The sequence below is a fragment of the Sinohyriopsis cumingii genome, chromosome 5 (genome assembly GCF_028554795.1).
Source record: "Sinohyriopsis cumingii isolate HCF-2022 chromosome 5, ASM2855479v2, whole genome shotgun sequence".
NCBI classification, from domain to species: Eukaryota; Metazoa; Mollusca; class Bivalvia; order Unionida; family Unionidae; genus Sinohyriopsis; species Sinohyriopsis cumingii.
In genome coordinates, this window is record NC_142965.1 from 1,431,127 (window position 1) to 1,445,168 (window position 14,042).

Sequence of the window (14,042 nt, forward strand, 5' to 3'; positions counted from 1 at the left end):
GCTGAAACATCTTATTGTAATACATTATTATCTAAAACGAAGACCACTCCCCGCTACTAAACTTGAAGCTATAATTTTTTCTATTTCTTTGGAAGGTATCAGCGACGCTAATTTTTGATTTGCAGTTTCATTTATTATTTTGCTAACATTCGCAGGCATATCCTCAGTGCTTGGTAATTTTACCGGCGGAGGCTTTCTGCGTATTAATCGTGCTAGTCTGTCCTTGATCGCCGTGAACACTTTGCCGGCAGCATCACCGATTACACCAGAAGCTTTGTCTTTGATAACATCAATAGCTTTAGACGATAATTGTTTTGCAATTGGTCCTGCCTTTGGAGCTATTATTGTAAACAATCCTTGAATAACATTTCCAAGTCCATCTCCATAATATGCACTGTAAACAGGATATCGCGAATTTACCACTCTCTCTCGTCGGGTCATATGATGAGAGTCATGTATGATCATTTTATTTAATTAGTTATTTCTCTAATCGACTTTCAATCGCGGCGACTTTCAATCGCTGTCCACGAGTTCATCAATAAGTTCTCGATATATGTGAGTATCCATGATGCCGCCGCGAAATAGTCGCTGACAGATATCAGCCGCTTCATTAATTATTTCCGGAGAGTTATTTCCAGCTCGTTTTCCTCCGATGAGAACTTCTAGCCGTGATACATTATTGATGATATTATCAGGGCAAACAGCTAGACCAGATCCGGTTTTTGGTTGTTGTTCTACAATTCTTGGGGCTAAAACATCTTGCGGTAAACTTTCAGGAGATGTTGTTAAACCAATTATCGGCGACATAGTTGGCTTGGATTTTTGACCACGTGGACTTTGTTCAGATGCAACTTCATATTCACTTAACGGGACTAGGTCAGTATCTGCTATCCTCCGCCGTTGTTGTTGTAAAGGCGCAGAAGGTTTCTGCTGGGAGAATTCTAGTTGTTTTACCTGTTCGTTATAAACTTCTTTTACTTCTTCAAGGAGACTTCTGTATTTTAAATCATCGTCTCTGGCTTGTTTTTTGTTTTTATATATACGATATATCCATTTAATAAAATTATCATCATTCACGGTTTCAAAACCGGGTTTTAAGATACTAGATTTATTAAATATACCAATTAATATTTTTCTGGGCAGTTCTTCTCTTGGAGTTTTTCTGATATCTTCAACAAACCCTTCTCTAAATTTTGCAATCAGTCCAGTATTTTCTGCTATTGGTTTGGGCGCGAGTTCAGTACGAATTTGCCCAATACCTTCAAGTATTTCTTTGACGGCGGATGGAGGTTGAGCTGTTGGATCTCGTAAAATCTTTTTTGTTTGTTTGGTTCTTCTAGCAATATTTTCAGTCCGCGTGGCAGTTTGTTTTATCGTTGGAAGAATACCTTGTTTTCGTTGTTCTTCTTGTTCTCGCAGCCTCCGCTTCCGTTCCCCAACATCCGCCACCTCTTCAAAAGTCTTGGGTTCTCCCAGTAAAGCCCGCTCAGTGGTCACCGCAGCTTTTTCAGTTGCCGTTGTAACGGGTTTAAATAATTGTTCTGTACCTTCCATGAATTCAACTTGTGCTTGCTGCCGTGCCTGTAATTTTTCTTTAACACTATCACGGACAGGAAGAAAATTTTTTATTGCTTCTAGTCGCTCTCGAGCTAGTCTAGCGGAATGTGCTTCTCCAATGTTAGCCATTATTGTTAACTTAAATTTTTAATTCACAACAGAAATCCTAAAATGATTAGCAGCAGAGAGACTACGCCACCAACGTCGTCGTCGTGCCCCCCCCCCCCCCCCCCGTGAAGAAACATTTTTTATAGCGAGTTATCGCTGTCGAAATAAGCCCGTTAGCCAGAAAAGAGGATTTAGTCATCATAGTTTCTGGCTAGAAGGGTTTATTTTGCGAAATAAGACCTTCTATCAGAAATGTTTTTGATAGATGGTCCTGTTGGACGAAACAGTTGGTGGGCTCAGTCTCTCTGCTGCTTGCTTAGGTATGGCACATGTTATGGTATTCAGTGCTCTTTCTTCCTACACATTTCGATCTTTTTAGTGAGATCCCTTGTTCGTCATATGACTCTGTTCATAAATGTTGTTGTTGTTGTGGGGTTTAACTTTAACGCCATTTTTCAGCACACGATAGGCTATACATGGCGGCCAGTATTAATGGTGGAGGAAGAACCCGGGAAAACCCCGGAAAGAACCACCGACCCTCGAGAAGCTACTGGCAAGCTTTCTCACATACCCACATTGGCTGAATTTTAGACTCGAACCGCCGCAGACAGAGGTGAGATGGCAGTGATCCGTAACGAAGAGCGCTTTAGACCACTCGGCCACTCGGGGCCCCTGTTCATAAATAACAGCCGGCTAAATATTGTCGAAGCAGAATGCAGTTCTGAAGATTTGCTTGTAAAACCTGTCATCTGCTTTCATTAGCAAAAGGGATGAGTATTGGAATGCAGGATTGACTTTGCAGTTACATTGTATTAACTTCTGATGGGAGATTTTAATCAGGGTGTTGCACATTTTGTCGGAAATCACAAAGGTGGGTGGGTGGAGGTTGATGTAGTTTTTATGATCGTGTAAGACGTTGGTATAGATAAAACTTCACATAAAACTACCTGAAAACTGGGAACAAAAAGTAATGTACTAATGCATAAAATATTCTTAATCATAATCACGTTACCGTTTATACCTATGATATGCAATCCGATTTAAAAAGTTCTGTCGATTCATGGCAATTGGATATATATATATATATATATATATATATATATATATATATATATATATATATATATATATATATATATATATATATATATATATATATATATATATATATTCATATATATATATAATTCCTGACAGAATCATGGCTAAAAACATCAGGCGATGAGCCCAAGCGTGCGGATGTAATACCACTGGTTAATCCATCAAGTCGTTCCCCCGTAATTCTAGCGGAGGTGGAATTGGTGTCATCACAAAGGACTCCATGATCAAACGTCTTAACCACACCACAACATTCAGTTTCGACCACACATCGTTTGAACTAATCCAAACCACACTAAAACTGGAGCAAAGATCAGTCCATTTTTTCTGCCTTTACCGCCCTCCTCCTAGTAGAAAAAACAAGTTGGCTGAATCTCTCTTTTTGGAGCAGTTTCCGAATCTCATGGAGTATGGAAATTCGATAGGTGGCACCCTGATTATTCTTAAAGATTTCAACTTTCACTTTGACTGTCCCGGAAACCCAAACACATCAAAACTCATAGATTCCATTAATGTTTTCAACCTCAAACAGTCAGTTAACCAACCCAACCATAAATATGGTCACATTTTAGACTGGATTCTGCATAGACCTGATGATAACATTCTACGGTCCTCCCTGGTATCCCATGACCTTGCATCAGATCACCTCTACATTATATGCCATCTTGACGTATCAGTCCCTAACCCTCCACCTTTATCTGCTACTAAGAGAAACCTCCGTATGATAAATAGAACCAAACTAATGCACGACATCCAAGGTAACATAACAACTTGCTTACATCCTACAGCAGAATAACCCGATAACTGCCTGTGTTCATTGCTCAACAAACATGCCGCAGCTACCAAGTCCAGAGTATCAATTCAAAAGTGTTCTCCATGGTATAGCAGTGTTAGGGACCAGCTTCGCACTGCTAAAAGAGACTGCCGTTAAGCTGAGCGTCTTTGGTTTTCCACCAGACTCACTATTCATAAGCAAATCTATGGAGCTGCTAAGAAGAATGTCACAAATATAGTCCATGCAGCGAAATCAGCCCACTTCACTAATAAGATCATAGAAAGTTCCAGCTGCAAAGAGCTCTTCGAGAATATTAACAAGCTAATGTCAAGGAACAAATCTACACCACTTCCAACAACCTTCTGTACAGTCGACCGTCCGGACATGTTTGCAAATTTCTTCCATCAGAAAGTACAAACCATTAGAGATAAGCTTGACACCACAATTTCAATTGACTCGTCGTCACCATACAGTTGGGATACAGAATTTGAGGGGCAACCATTAGCAGCATTTGAACCTGTCTCTAAGGATTTCGTACGTACAATCCTGATGAAGAGTGCACCAAAGTCATGTGAATTTGAACCAATACCAACACCACTGCTGCTTGAGTGCTTAGATCCAGTATTGCCTTCATTAAATGATGTTACTAATACCTCTCTCTCATCCGGGTAATTCCCATCATTATTCAAAACTGCCATTATAAAGACTCTGCTGAAGAAACCAACAGTAGACCATAACGATTTAAAGAACTACCGCCCAGTTTCTCATCTCCCATTCATATTAAAAATCTTAGAAAAGGTTGTTCTATCCCAGCTTGTATCTCATCTGAATTCAAACAGTCTTTTTAGCAATGTACAATGTGCATATCGCCCTTGCCACAGCACTGAAACTACTCTTCTAAAAGTAGTTAATAACATTCACTCTGAGTTGGATAGCGGAAAGATTACATTCCTCACTCTCCTTGATTTGTCTGCAGCATTTGACACAATAGACCATGATATATTGCTTCACCGTCTCCAGCATGTATTTGGCATTCATGATACAGTCTTACTGTGGTTCAAATCCTACTTGGTAAACAGGACACAATGTTGTGGTGTTCCACAGGGGTCTGTTCTTGGACCTGTTCTCTTCATTCTATAAACTTAGTCGCTCTCAGGTGTCATAGATCATCACCCACTGTCTCACCAATTGTACGCTGATGACGCCCAAATATATAAATCTAGCCACCCAACTGAAGTTGATGCTACCATCCAAGGTGTAGAGAGGTGCATTTCTGATGTGAAATCATGGATGACATGTAACAACCTGCAGATGAATGATGATAAAACTGAGGCCAGTCTGATCACAACATAAAGACTTTCTCATTCACATCCTTTACCTCAAACAATAAATATCAGCAACACCAACATTAAATTCACACAATCAGTACGAAATCTAGGTGTTGCTCTGGCAGTACTCACACATTGCACCAACATGTCATGAACATACGCAAAGCTGCATATCTTGAGCTGAGACACATCAGCTCAATTCGCAAATATCTTTCAGTTGATGCCACTAAAACTCTTATGTATTCATTAGTATTTTCAAGACTGGATTATTGTAAATCAATTCTGTCTGGTTCATCTCAGTATCTGCTCCAAAAACTTCAAAAACTTCAAAACACAGCTTCTCGGATTATACTTAGAGTACCACGATCAGAGCACACCTCCCCACCGCTCTGTACCCTCCACTGGCTATCCATTCTATCCAGAATCAAACTAAAAAATTTGTTCTCTGTGCTACGTTTCACTGTCGGACTCTAGTCCAACATACCTATCCGACCTCACCCATGTGTATAGAGCAGCAAGATACTTACTCTCCTCTTCATGGCAATCGTATGTTCATTATTCCCATTATGAAAACAAAGTCATATGGACAACATTCTTTTGTATACCAGGCCCCAGCAACGTGGAATGAATTGCCCACTGAACTTAGACACAAAGACACAGTGATCCCATTCAAGAGTGCTCTCAAAACTCACTTATTTCGACTGCAAGAACAACAAAAAAAGACCTAATAATGTTTCCTACCTTAAATATTCTCAGCATGTATTTTCATGGTGTTTGTTTGTGTAATCATATCATTATATGTTTTTTTATCTTATAGGTGTTGTCTAATGTTGTAAAACGCTTAGAGCTTCTAAAGATTAGGCGCTATACCAAGTCCTCATTATTATTATTATTATTATTATTATTATTATATATATATATATATATATATATATATATATATATATATATATATATATATATATATATATAGTTAGTTAGTTAGTTAGTTTTCGTATAGTTGCTTCATTTCATTATCTGCTATGAATAATATAACACTGTACATTGGACTTGAGCTTTTCCAAAATTAAGTTAAGTTAAATAAGTTAATTAAGTTAGTATTCTTCTTGTCCTGAAATATAGATTTTGGTTTTGTACAAAATATGTTGATCTCAATCTGAGTCTAGAAACTGGAAATTCCCTTGGAAAAACCTGATCTGCCTGTTGTTTACTACACAGTTTGTTATAATTTTTATTATTTATTTCTAATTATATTTAAGTTTTTCATTTGTAAACATTGAGGAGTTTTTTTTCAGAAGGTTATTTTACATTAGTTAATTTTGTAATGAAAATGGCATTTGTGATGTGACTTCAGGCAATGCACTATAATGTTGTGACTGGAAAACATTATTATTTCGTGCTTGAAGACCTAGCAGAATCAATTTGTATTATTGTTGTGACTGAACTTCATTTGGTTTGAATATTATTTCTTAAATTTATTTAATTCAAGTGTTTTTACTCTGGAAATATAGAGTGCTCATACAAAAATAATATTAATGGACATAGTTATTCACCGTTATATATAGTGAATTCAAAACTGTAATTGTATTACTGTGACACAATAAAAAACTGTTAGTACAACACCACACCATAGGCCATCACAGGCACATCAACACCTTTAGCGTTAGATTTAACTTTGATTTTTACTAATCTTTATTCTAGACTTAAATTATTAAGACTGGTATCTGTAAGTCTATGATTATTTGGTGGGTGTAATTCTAGGATTATTTTGGGATAGAATTCGCTTTTCATTTCTACTTTGTATTCTAAGAAATAATTTCTGCTACGTATTTTAAAAATATAGGTACGTACTAATATATGGGTGTTGTTTTGCTGTTTTTTAAGTTGTGTGCAATTTAGAAATTGTTTGCAATTGGTGAAATGGCTGGGGGTGGATCTACAAACTCTAAAGAGCGAAATTCGGACCACTGGCACTAAAGAAATATATAATACCATAGATGAACATTTGTAAAAGGAATTCATAAGAAAATATGTGATTAAATATATGATCCAGATGCACCTCCAAATATTCATAAATGAATGTAATTGTAACATTCCGTTATGAATACTCGCCTGTTTGGCAAACATGAATAAAAATAACGTCTTGATTTCCTGATGTATCTTTATTGTTCTACTATTGCTTTTGTCACGTTATAAGTAAGGAACAATAGCCAGACTGCAACATATATATGCTAGATCCTGAGGCTAATTATTCGCTTCATAAATGTTGCGAGTGTAAGCCGATATCAAAAAGACGGGGGGGGGAGGAAGCCAGTTGTATATAACATGGCCATAGGAACTTGTTATTGGCGCCATATTCTGCTGAGTGCGATTCACAGGTAAGTGGCATGAATTGCCGGTGTTGGCTCAAAGGAATATCAAGTGGGGGGTCGTAAATCCACCCTTGACATACTGCCCGGGGGGGGGGGGCAATGTCTGCTAATTATGTAGACCATGGATGAATCGGCATCCACTCGGAATTGAGCAAGGCGTGACCACCATTGAAATTGCAAGTTTAAATCTAGTATCTTGAAACTAAGCGTCAGTAGTCGCTAAACCATCTTGCGGAAATTACATAAGGAAGTTCTAAGCTACTCCGACGTCATTCGAAATTGGCGGGAAACTTTGTTATTCTGGTAATTACAAAGGAGCTTCGGAAAGGTCAGTGACTTGTGTGCTCGATTGTCGCAATCTATTACGGCAAGATAATTGTACTTTAATTATGCACAGTATGTATACTTCATTACTAGAATCGCTAGTACTTAGAATTACCATTTGATTCATTTGTAGTGTTTGATCTACATGCATATCTTGAGATATGAGCAATGTTTATATAAAGAATTAATATTGTAATTCGCTATTTGGTTAATTCGTAGTAACTTCGTGCATTTACTTATGTGATATTCTAGCTTTGCAAATGTTGAATTGAATTATAACTTTGTATAATGGTTGCAGTGTGCAACATTAGTTAATAGGGGTATTTGACTATTTGTGTATACTTTGTAGGAGTATAATGTGTAAAGATATATCAGCGCATGGATATATGGATATCTGTGTACACTTTGTTGAAGTGTAATGTACAGAAATGCGTCTGATTATGTGATATTGTTCTGTATAATAAGATTGAGAATATATATATATATATATATATATATATATATATATATATATATATATATATATATATACCGATATGGTGGAATCTATTGATATATGCATGATAAGCAGCTGATACCGTGTATACCATACCAGAAAGTATGGGTATTTTAATGTGCACGAATGCCTGACCAAAGAAGGTAATGGCTTATCTGATGATAGATTCTTGTTTTGTGTGAGACTAGCTAGCTAGAGAAATATACTAATGTATTTGTGTGTGTCCGGACGGGAAGCATTTATGGACCGGATGAACTGTAGGAGACAGAGAAGGGAACTACCTTGGTACAGTTGGTCCCGAGTCTCTGGGAGACAAGAAAAGGAGAGAACAGAAGTGGAGGAAGTGGAAGGGTGAAGGACGTGGTTGTTGGACTGAAGGGGTACTGGGTATCAGTCAAGAAATACTACAGATGAGTAGAAACACAGGACAGGAGGAAAATCTATCACACTAAGTCAAATGATGAAATAGGCCGTCACTTGGTCGAGTGAAAGACGAGTGATAGGGTTTTGAATATTGAATTTCATTTGGGGAAGGACTATCTGCAATTGAATAACATTAAATTTGTTGTTTATTTGAATTTCACCTTTGTATATTTAGTAATTTAACTGTCGGCATCGCTGACTGGGGGCTCGGAGCTTTGCAACTCTATCACTACTTCAATTTCTAACAAAAACGAGCCAGGGTGGGTCTTCTGTAATAATTAAAGATAATACTGGGAGCACCCCACCCCAACCTAAGGTAGTCTACGATGAGACCCCTTTACACTTTGAAACTTGTATCAAACATTCGACGCCAATACTTTTCTTGCAATCACTATTTAGAGGTATTACCTCCAGGACACTTTTATATGCATATTAAGGTCATAATAACCGCAAGTAATTAAAAAGACCTTGTTGTATTTTTATCCTAAAGTAAAGTATATTTTATTTATTTATTTATTTATTTATTTATTTATTTATTTATTTATTATTTATTTATTTCATCAGAATTATTATCGTAACCAGCAGCAAACTCTTTTCATTGCTAAACAATGCATGATATCTTTTGAAAAAATTCTTTTTATAACCCCAGTCACTAACGTGTGAATTGGATAGGGAACGGGAAGGGTGTGGAATGAAAAGAGTGTATGAATATACTGTGAAAAAGCGTGGGAATTTGCAATGGCAAGCCATTGTTTTTTCGTTCTAGTTTTATACCGATACTGTCAATATATTCATCCACTGGCAACCCATTTAAACCATTCATTTGTGTCTTCGTCACAAGTATCATTAATATGGGTCATTAAGAACAATTTTTATTCATAAATTCGTATAATGAATCGCATTAATTTCTAAACTAAGTTATGTGTAAATCAGATGTTGAGGGTTGACATAAGTGACTATATTCGAATTTTGTCTAATGTCTTTTATCTAAAGAAAATAAATGTTACTTGCCTTGAGTCACTAGATTTCAATTTATTCAGAATGTAAATATTTAAATCCTAACAGTGGCATCTCTTGGTACAGATACATCCAGTATAAATCGCAACCCTGGACACTAAAAAAAAATAACAGTGGTAATCCTTGAAATTAATGAACAGAGAGAGAGAGAGAGAGGGGAGAGAGAGTTTTGTGTGTAAGATGAATGCAAAGCTTATAATCGAGATCTTTTTATCTCCCACTGACGTGTGAACAGTCTGTGAGGTATAAGGGTATTGGCCATTAGTTCTACATTTGGTGAAGCTGAAATGTGACACCATTGCATGGATAAACGCAGTGTGTTCTGTGATTCCTGTTATCGCACGTATATTTAGGTGTTCAACGAAGACATAGGCAAGTGTTGTTTGCTAATGGAAATGAACTAAACTACTGAGGCATTTGTTCAAGAAGGTTTTTATTCATATACATACCTAGAGAGAGATATACATCCGTCCAGGTATCCATCAATACGTAGTACTTTCAGACATTTAAGAAAAATGACCAGATTCAGCTTCACTTCTATGTAGGGATAAATGAACTATGCATTTTAATATGCATCTAGTGCAAGAATTAATATTATGAATACAAGACGTGGTGTAATCTAGAGTGGCATCATGTTAGGGAATCCTGATTGTGACTCGTCTATTTCGTCTGAATTCACCAAATTTTTGATCATTTTGCACAAAATTCATCTTTAGGTGCCCAATGAGAAAGTATGGTTTTATTAATTATCTAAAATTGACCTTGACGGCATCTTCCCTTGTAAAAAAAAATTCCCCTACCCTTCTTCTTGGCATCCGTCCATCTACGGGTGACGATGGTGTAGCTTCAAAGTAAGTTGTTGTTTCTCCTTCTTCCTGGCTATCTTTTCAGCGTTTTTTATGTTCCTGTCTTCCTCGGCTTTTTGAACGCCCTGTCTGACAGCTAGGCGCCAGGTGGAGCGGTCGTTATCACAGCTCTTCCAGTCGTTGACGTTGACGTTGGCCGTCTTCATTTCCTTCTTTCAGACATCTTTGTAACGTAGACATAGCCGTCCAGTCGGTCGTGCTCCTTCTGCTATCTCCCCGTATAGCAAGCAGATCTTTGGGAATGCGGCCTGGGTCCATTCTCTTGACGTGGCCGAGCCAGCGAAAACGCTGTTCATGTTGGCGTGTTCCAGAACTTCTGTGTTGAGTACTTTGTCCTGCTACTGGATGTGCAGAATACGCTCCAGGCATCGCTAGTGGAAGCTGTTGAGTTTCCTGTCGTGTCTAGCATAGGTGGTCCATGTCTCGCTGTCTTATAGACGCTCAGTTTGGTCTTCTCAGTGACGTGGGCTTTTTCCAGACCCACTGTTTCAGTCTGGCTATCACTGCCTTGGCAATCCTGCCTTTCACCTCAGAATCAATGGAGAGCGACCTGTAGATGGTGGGCCCAAGGTATGTGAAGTTCTCAACAACATCCAAGTAGTACTCATCGATGGTGACGGAGGAAGGGGAGTCTGCGTCCTGAGCCATGACGTTCGCTTTCTTCAAACTGATGGTCAGTCCAAACCCCTTAAAAGCATGGAAGAGGCGGCATACCAGCTGCTGCAGTCCATATTCCGTGTGCGATGTCAAGGCTGCATCGTCGGCGAAGAGCGATTCACGGATGAGGACCTCTGTGACTTTAGTCTTAGCGCGGGCGATGTTGAACAGCTTGCCATCAGCCCTGGTATGGATGTACACTCCCTCGCTGCGGTCCTTGAGGGCGTACTGGAGAAGCATGGAGAAGAAGATGGCAAAGAGCGTCGGCGCGAGGACGCAGCCTTGCTTCACTCCGCTGCTAACTGGGAAGGCCTCTGATGTTGCGCCATTGAAACACACTTCAAGCGCCTTCGTCAGGTCTATAAAGGCGAAGTAGAGAGGTTGATGGAATCATTTATGTTAGACAAATTAGCATATATAATGGGTTTTGTATTAGGGTCTTCGTGTCACCGTTTGGAGAAGGAACAAGGTCCGGGGAGTGGGGTTAAAGATGAAAAAAGCCTGGGATTTGACATCGTGGGCTTCTTGTTTATCTTTAAAATTGCCCAGGCGGTAACCATCTGCAAAAGCGAGATTATTATTGGATGTTGAACCTTGGGAGAGGATACATTGTCAAATGTGCAAAAGTTACGTTGTCTTTATTTTTTCTGATCAAAGTTAGCATGCATGGCTACAAGAAAATAAGTATTACATATGTGACGAAATTCGCCTTATAACGGAAAACTTGGAGGCGCGAAAGGTGTCGGGGGAAGTGGAATATGAAAATAAGCAGTGAAAATCGTGGAGTTTCCGACCCCTTTTTTTTTTTTTTATAGTTTTTTTTCACTAGTGTTAACATTCATCTACGGGTAAGTCACTGTTACCATTCATCTGTGTCTTTGACACAATCATTATTTATATCAGTCATTCATAGGAATATTTATTCAGCAATGCAGATAAAGACTTATATCATTTCCTGAGATGAATTGTTTGTAAATCAAGTGTAGGTTGTTGATATAAGTAACATTATACAAATTTGTATTTAGTCTCTTTAATGTACAGAAAATAGATGTTACATTTGTTGTCTGCTAATTAGATGGATGCAAAACCTTCTTTACCCAATGATGTGAGAACAGTCAGTAAGGCAAAAGAGTATCGGGCATTATTTTTACTACTAAGTTTGATGAACTGAAATGAGGAACCATTCCATGTATGAATGGAATGTGTTCCAGTATTTGTATTATCTCACACAGGTGTTCAAAGAAGACACGCACTTCTGTTGTCAAGTATTTTTGCCATGTGTGTCGTTTATTAAAATGTCAAGCTACCATTTGGACGAATTCATGGTTACAGTATCCTTGATTCCTTCCTCGGTCTATCTCTCTCTCTCACACACGCATACTCGGAATCTATAATACCTAACCAAATCATTTTTTTCTTGTACAGCTTGCAGAAGGAACGTTCAGTTACTGAAAATATCAAAGTGCTAAGACAAGTTTCAATAGTTTTATCTACCTTGTGAAGGACGACTGTTCATGTGAAAATAAAGTAACTTGTGAAATATTTTGTTGCTCTTGATGTTGCTGCTGTTGTTGAATTCGAGATTTCCATGCCATCAACGAGCCTTATTCTAATTATAAAAAAGGAAATTATATCAACGTCAATGTGTGGACAAGGCGTGTTTGCTTATGAACATTTAAAATAAATATGTATTAGTTCAAAAAGATTTTGTATGAATTCTGTCACACATACATGTGTGCATACATACAGACAGACATGCGTCCATCTATGCATACATATCAAAACGCAATCGTTGTCAGAAAGAGAAGAATAAGATCAGGTTCGACTCCATCTCTGAAAGGCTTAAATAAACATACTTGTGTCTTATCAATATTAATCTAGTACAAAAAATAAATATCGTGAATACATGAAGCTATTAAATCTAAAGTGGCATAATGTTAGAGAACTCCATCTTTGGATGCCTGTGGCACGTCTGTTTCGCCTAAATTCGAACTTTGAATGACTTTGAACTAAATTCATCGTCTGAGTCTCTGAAAGGCATGGTTTTGTACATGATCTGAAACTGACCTTCACCGTGATAACCTATTCTCAGAAAATACATTGAAATTATTAGTCCATTAAGCACATTTAACGACTATCCCTGTTATACCGTAAGGTTAGAAGTTTCAATCTATACCGTAAGGTTAGAAGTTTCAATCTATACCGTAAGGTTAGAAGTTTCAATCTATACCGTAAGGTTAGAAGTTTCAATCTATGCCGTAAGGTTAGAAGTTTCAATCTATACCGTAAGGTTAGAAGTTTCAATCTATACCGTAAGGTTCGAAGTTTCAATCTATAATTGTATAGTTAGAGGAGTTTCACCAAATTACTAACACATGCTAACATGGATGAGAAGGGTCGTATGATAACCGACTTTTTCTGAAAAGATAAAGAATACAACTGCAAAATCGTATAGACATAATTTCTATAATGAGGACTTGCAATTTATGTCACGTAACAAATCTTTTCTCTTCATCATTTCAACTATCGGGCATTGGTTAGAGTTTACATTTAAATCAGCTTCTTGTGCACATGCGTGAAGTCATACAATTGTATGTGTGGGTGCTTCCTAACGAGTGCAACACCAACCCGCCAATCTTAGGTCAATATGATAAACGTTTAATGATTTTATTTATGTTGAGAGATATTAGTTTGTGCATTTGAGTCAGTTTCCAACCAAATGTGGCAGAAATACCATGCAACTTGTTTTGTGGTGCACTCACCTATTGAAAGTAGGACACACAAGACCATTTAAGAAAAACACAAAATATATCAACCTTGCTTATATAGGCTTACTATTACAAGAAAATAAAACCTTACGAATAGTTTGCAAATTATTGTTTTTTTAAGGTTGTGCATTAACCTGTCACCTTCTTGAAAATTTAACCCATATAGTTGTAACGGTGACTTATTGTAATATATATTGTCAGACAGAGATTTCCTAGTATGACTAATTTGCTAGTACACCTCATAGAAGGTATA